Source organism: Emys orbicularis, chromosome 15, assembly GCF_028017835.1.
Source record: "Emys orbicularis isolate rEmyOrb1 chromosome 15, rEmyOrb1.hap1, whole genome shotgun sequence".
Classification (NCBI taxonomy): Eukaryota; Metazoa; Chordata; order Testudines; family Emydidae; genus Emys; species Emys orbicularis.
Window position 1 is genome coordinate 25,452,337 of NC_088697.1, and position 7,012 is coordinate 25,459,348.

Here is a 7,012-nt window from a genome sequence, read left to right on the forward strand (position 1 = left end):
CACCTCCCCGAGATGTGGTAACTATGTCGATGGGAGAAGCCTGGGAGTTCAGTTGGTATAACTGCATCTCTCTGAGCGACATAGTTATACTGACATAATTTGGTTGTGTAGACCAGGGCTAAGCCTGCAGAGCCTGAAGCTGCAGGGGGATCAGAGGAAACTCCAGTGTTACCAGCTCTTGAAATTTTGGGGCATGTTTGTTTAAAACCCTGGAGTCATGTGAATACAGCAGAAGTTCAGGGTTCTCTGGGGGCCAGAAGGATGTTTCTAGTTTCATGGTTGCAGAGAAATACTGAAAAATTTGCTCCCTAGCTGAGAGCTGAATCTGAGATGTATTATATCTTCAAGAAATCCAAAGTTGATTCTTTATTGATGCTCAAGAGGAAATTGTTGATTCTGTGCCCCCCGTAGGTGCTCAGCAGATCTTTGAACTCAGATTTCTGGCAGGGGTGAAAATTATTTTTAGATGTTTAGTTTTAAACTCTAGATGCTATTTGTACTTTGTTAATGATTTACCACCTTACACGGTTTCCCTTTAATGTATTTACATATCCTTTCTCACTTGAAGGTAAATGTAAGAATGAGGAAGACATTGAGGCTGTGCTGTAAACTGTCTGGTTACTTTGGCTTCTCCAACACAACCTAGAAAACTGTTCTTGCAAAACAACCTGATCTCTTGCTCAAGCTCAGAAAGGAAATATTGACTTGGACTTATTCTCCTTTGTTTTTTTTCTGATGTGCACCCTAGATATCGTTCAGGGAAGGAATTTAAGACTTCATGGCAGAGACCTTGGACTGAAGGTACATGGGTAATTAGGGTTAGGAGGAAACTTTTCCTGGGAACAGGTTATCCCATAACTGCAGTGTTTCTTGTACCGTCCTCTGAAGCAGCTGGTACTGGTTGTTGTCAGAGACAGGACACTGGGCTAGGTGAAGCGCTGGTCTGATCCAGTCTGGCAGTTTCTATTTTCCAAAGATGGGAACTCACTCTTCATGGTTTTCAGACTTCCTGCTGAGAATGCCAGCTAGGATGGTGGGTTATGATGATTGGTTTGTGTTGTGCACAAGAACTAGACCTTCTGAAATGCCGTCGTAGCTCTTCATTATGAGACACATTTGGTATGGGGTGCAATAGGCCTGTGACAGTCCTGGTTTCTGCTGGAGTTTTCTGCTTTATACTTCTGTCTCCTTTATCACAGTTACATAGAAGGCAGCTTTTATGTGATCTGATTCGCAAAGAAGCTCACAAAACACTTTGTAGAGAAATATGTACAAGAGAGAACTAAATTCCACCAATGCCTGCCCTCCCCCTGCAATTGAAAGAGAGAATGGGTATGATCTTCCCAATGTTGTGCAGAAGGCCAGCACAAGATTTATACACCACTTAACCCCTTGCTAGGTTAGCATCTGCCTTGAAGCATGAGCATTTATATCCTCCTCCAAACTCTTGCTTATTTTTAATACTTACCATTATAACTCTGGATATTCCCATTATCTATATATCCATTATCTGTATAAATGTCCAATACCTTTTTTCTTTGCTAAGTATCTTATGGCAGCGAGTTCCACTGACTGATTCTGTCTTGTGTGGGACAGGTATTTGCTTTGGTTCCCATTATGGGTCCCTTCATGTCATGGATTGGTTGGGTAGCAAGGGAGGGGTCTTGCATTGCTGCTGCCCATGTTGCACAATGGATAAATAGAAGATTTCAGTGTCCTGGGAGCTTAATAGACTGGCATATTTGGCCAGCACAGACTTCACTTTAAAAAGAAAATTGAGATAAAAATATATGTAAAAAGATGAGCCCCCTTCCACCAAATAGCAGCAAGAGATGGCTAGAGCCAACAAGACATTAATATCCCACAGAACAGTGGTGCCATGAGAGCAGAAAGGAAAGCCATTGCTTGACTGAAGAGGTGCAAGACATGAGCTATGACACCTTAGCTCTTTGGGGGCAGGGACCATCTTTCTTCTGTGTCTCTGTGTCCGTGACTTTGGCTCCTACACATTAATAATAATAATTCATCACTGGAAAATCCTCAAGGATATGCTGAAGTGTGTAAGGAAGCCACCACGCTATTTCTCATAACAACTTCACTGGAAATGCTGAAATGAAGACTCAAAAGAACGGCAGTGTGCTGTTGAATTGGCTTGCGGATGCCTATCTTCGCAAGTCATGTGTATGTGAGCTGGGGACTGAAAGTTGGGGCAGGTGGGTTCTGTCCCTTGCTCTGCCACTGACTCGCTGCATAATTCTGGGCAAGCAGCTCAATAGTTGTGCCTCAGTTTCTCCATCTATAAAATGAAATACCTACCTCACAGGAGTGTAGTGAGTAGACATGGCCTCAAGATGCAAAATCTGCACCCAGATGCAAAAATTGTGAGCATTCAGATCTATGATTTTGATTTGGCCCATTTTTAGAGATGGGAGCCAGCTGTGGACTTTGGATCCAGTTGCTTTTCCAACTTTTCAGGCCCATGTGTTATGAGTAAAGTGCTTTGATCTCGTCAGCTGAAAGACTGTACGTGCAATGTGGTGGTGTAGTTTGCAGTCTTCACACTAGCAGAGCCAATCAAGTCTTATTCGCACAACAAGGTGGTAACCTTCAGAACCAGACAGCTGAGTCGTCTCAGTGCCCTTTGGAACATCAGCTTCTTGCATCAGGAAGAGAGTGAGAAATAGAGGTCAAGTCACTGGCTTAAATTAAATTTAATTATTAAAAATGAAAGGATCCCCATAGACAGCCACATTTAGATTTTATACTCCATGTTTTGAGTATTTGAAATAAACTCCCTTGAAGAATTAGAAGGGTTTGAAAGAGAGGGAATACTGAGGAGTCACTGGAAACAATATAGATGGTAAAAAAAATGAGCAAACTAGAGAAAGGATAATTAGCAGGATATACAGTGTGCCATCCAGTATATTACCCACTGGAGTCTCTTTATTAAATGTTACAGTCATGCCCCTTTTGTGCTATCTCTGTTGCCCATTTCAGCTTTCTTCAGTTCATACTGCCATGATCTGACCCCGAAGAGGATCCACAGGACACTATTCTACTGTTGAGAGTACAGTCTGTTCCTGGCTCTGACACTGACTTTGGCTGTGTGACTTTGGGCAAATCATTTAACCTCGCTGTGCTTCTGAGTTCCTCCTCTGTACCATGAGATAATAGTACTTGTGCCCTCTGCAAAGCACTTTGACATCCTCCACTGAACTATTTTATGTAGATTCAAAGTCATGTTTTAAAGATGAACCCAAATGAAAACCCTGGCTCCAAGCATCCCAAAAACTGCTGAGGTGTCTACATCATTGCACTTGAACAACTGCATCAAGCCAGTAGCTTGTTTTTTAACAAAAAATGGCCCAAAATAAGAACCATTTATCTACACTCCCCCCATCCTACACTTTAGGAGCTCAGATGAGAGCTAGATCTAAACCAGCCCTGGCTTTGACTTTTGCATTCGTACAGACCCCTGTTCTTTGTTATGCAGTTTGTCTGTTTGTTTTTTTTACAGCAAAAGCCAAAAATTGAAATGTTGATGCTCTCCCTTCATAAACCAGCTTCTCTTTTTTAGAAAAAGGTGAAAAAAGTAAAAGGAAATTGCTCAGGAGGTATCTTTTAAAGTAAATTTTTTTAAAGAATTTTTTTTTGTTCCTCTGTCACTGCTCCTCTTCAGTACAAGTCCATGATTCTCCTTTGCTCCCAAGTCCATGGTTCCCCTTTCCTCCCCCATGCAAACAGCATGACCGGTGGGCAGATAATCAAAGGGAGACCCAGAGGTGCAGCAAGGTATTTGTGAACTTTGACACCCCACCCCCCCTCCGACTGTCCGGCACCACTTTTGTTTCTGGGAAATGGAAAGGCAGATTCTCTTATCAGTTGTGCTTTCTGTTCTGTGGCTAATTCATTGGCCTATGCCAGGCAGATATTTTCCACACTCTTACAGTGTTGCCAGCTCTTGTGATTTTATTGTGATTCTGAGAATTTCGGCTTTCATTTAAAAAAAAGAAATGTTTCCCACCCTCCAGGTAACAGAGAAAAGCTAGAAAACATGAAGCCTAAATGCAGAGAACAAATAAGAGAAGCCAATATCTATTATCTTTTTAACTCTCATGATTTTAAGCCACTCTCATGATTTTGTGACTCTCAGTTTTTGGATGCTTATAGCTGGCAAAACTGCTCTCTTGCAACTTACTCAATTTGTTTTATGTGCAAAGCTTTTGATATCCTTCTACTTGGTCTCAGGCACTCCAGCCATTCCTCACTCAGCCCTCCATTCCCTTGTCTCCCTCCCTCCCTCTCTCCTTCACTTCTTTCTCTCCCACACTCTTTCCTCTTTCCCCATTTCTTTCTCTCACCTTGGCTAGTACCTTGTTAAGCACAATGAGTATGCTAGGCCCTGTTCAATTTGCACTTAAACTTACTGCCACAAACAGAGAGAGAGAGGTCCTCATTGTCAGAAGGGATGAGCACCCAGAACTGCAAGGGAAGTCAGTGGGGGCTATTGGGGGCTCAGCGCCTCTGGAAACCAGGCCCTGAGGGAGAACAAGGAGCAGTAAGGTACGTGGTGCACAGCCTGGGGCAGCGAGTCTCAGAGCCCAGGTTGACAAACTCTATTTACAGGGCTTGAGCTATGGTGCTGTAAACAGCCATGTAGATGTTGCGACTTGGACTCTGAAGCCGACCCCCCTCCCTGGGCATCAGAGCCCGAGCCCACAGCTGGTTTTAGCAGTGTAGTGCGAGCCAGAGTCTGTCAGCTCAGGCTCTGAGTCTTGCTGCCACTTGCCGTGTAGAGATACCCATAGGAGGGAGTTTACATAGATAATAAATATGTATAGTTTGTGGGGCCTCATGGGAAAAGTGAGTCTTTTAGGGGGGTTAAAAAAAGATAATTCTGTTCTTTCCCCCTCTCTCTTTCTCCATATCCCAGCTACCTTGCTTCATTTCTCACCCACCTACCATCCCCCATGCACTCAAGGCTTCCCCCAGCACAAACTGAGAGTGATTATTTTGTGCTGCTGGAGCCCTGACCCCATCTGACCCAGCATGAACAGCCCTGCGTGACAGGGAGGGGACCAAAGAGGAGGCATCAATGCCTGGAGGGGGGTGTGGTGCATAAAGACAGAAGAATCTGCTGGTACCAGCAGAGAAGAGAAGGCGCAATCTATCCATGAATCCATTCATCACAGACAGTTTCCCCCCGCCCCCCTTCTCTGCTGGTACCAGCACATCTCCTGTCTCAGGTACAGGCTGGTACCAGCAGATGTGGCCCAGGAGACTAAAGTTTTCTATTTACCCATGGTAGTGGCTGTGACAAGCTCCCTCCATCAAGGTGGCCTCAACAATGACCTAGGAATGAGTCAGAGGTCAGAGCATCCTTTGCTTTCCCTGGACCTGATCCAGGGGAGTGTTTCCATGGGCTTTGGCCCAGGCCCTGTTTCCCCATTAAATGCTTGGTACCGTTTCTGCCGAGAGGCCAAAGGGGCCAGTAAATGTCAATTACAATGGTGTTTTGTATTTTGTTTTGTGTTTTTTTGCAATGTGCATGTATTCAAATGGAATTTAGCCCCACCAAACTTGTCTCAGATAGGTCTCTGAACAAGCTCCAGTACACACAGTGGGAGTGAGAGAAATTAGAGACTTTTGGGGGGTAGAAAATAAAAAATTGCTCATCTAAATGTTTAATTCTTATTTGCAAATGTATTCCCCTTGTCCTTCAGCCAGGGCCAGCCCTAAATACATAGGTAAAGTTGTGATCTGATGTACGTTCCGCCTACCTAATCCCTGGAATCTGGACCTAATCCTGCAAACAATTCATTCGGAGAAGCCAATGGGCATCATACATATGCAAAACTTGCAGAACCGGATCTCGCTGCTTTGCTATCTTCAAATGACATTGTCCCGGTTTCTGCTCTGTAATCTGTAACAGGCCTGCCGGTTTCCAGATATGCCCTTGAATCTGCATAGGATGCACTGATGCGTCAGAGGAGGGGTTAGTGTAAAGATTTGTGGATGGGGTGTCTGGGTTTGTGGACGGCTGGCAGGCATAGCCTCTGAGCTAGAGAAGATCAGCTTGGAACTGACTCGTTAGTGACTGAACAGAACAGTTCCTGTACTATTGCTGTAGCTCTCTCTGATATGTCATAACAGGCTGCCCATCCCTGACTGTGTTTAGCTCTGCTTTCAGCTCCAAGATCATGAGTTTGGAATAGGTGTTAAATAAAGCAAACTGAGCATGTTGGCCAAGGCAAGACTGCTATAGAGTCACTTAGACGGTTGGGGTATCAGAGTAGAAGGTGGCTGGTGTTATCGGCCCATCTCAGTCCCTGGTCTGGAATATTATAATGCAGTTCCACAGGGCTTCAGTCCTGGCAAGCTGGCATGATAGAACTTTCACAGGAGAGGCTGGCGTGAACAGAACAATGTGGTTTTTCTAGTAGCTTCTCAGATATATGAACTGAAAAGCCATCTGCTTTCTAGTGTGGGAAATTTTACAAGACTAGTGGCTGGGGAGGTATGGAGACTATGTGGTGCTAGGGTAGGGGGATAGAACTGAGAAGCTCTGGCTGACCTGAGTTCCCCAAATGGAAAAATAAATAACTCAATCATTTGCAGTATTTTCATTATCAAGATGGGCTTTGGATGAGGACATTCCTTGTTATCTCTCACCAGGTGACTGGTAAAATGCCAAATCATCTTCCCATTGGAGTCAATGGGAGGTCTTTTATTGTCTTCAATGGGACCAGAAGCTGGCCTGAAGTTCCATTCTTATATACAGTGCAGTCCTGCATTTTGGTCTGTCTGTGGCTATGGTAGATGTGTTAGGTGACCCGTGGGGTGGGGTGGGGTGGAGGGGTTGGAGGCTTATGCAGATTTGGGCTGCAGGTCAGGCAAGTAGTAATTTTTTGCACATGAAATGTCTGGACCTTTCCATTTCCACTGGTGCTGGAAATAAGGCAAGAAGAACCCATCTCACTTCTGCTTCAGCTCTGGACACAAGAAGACACTT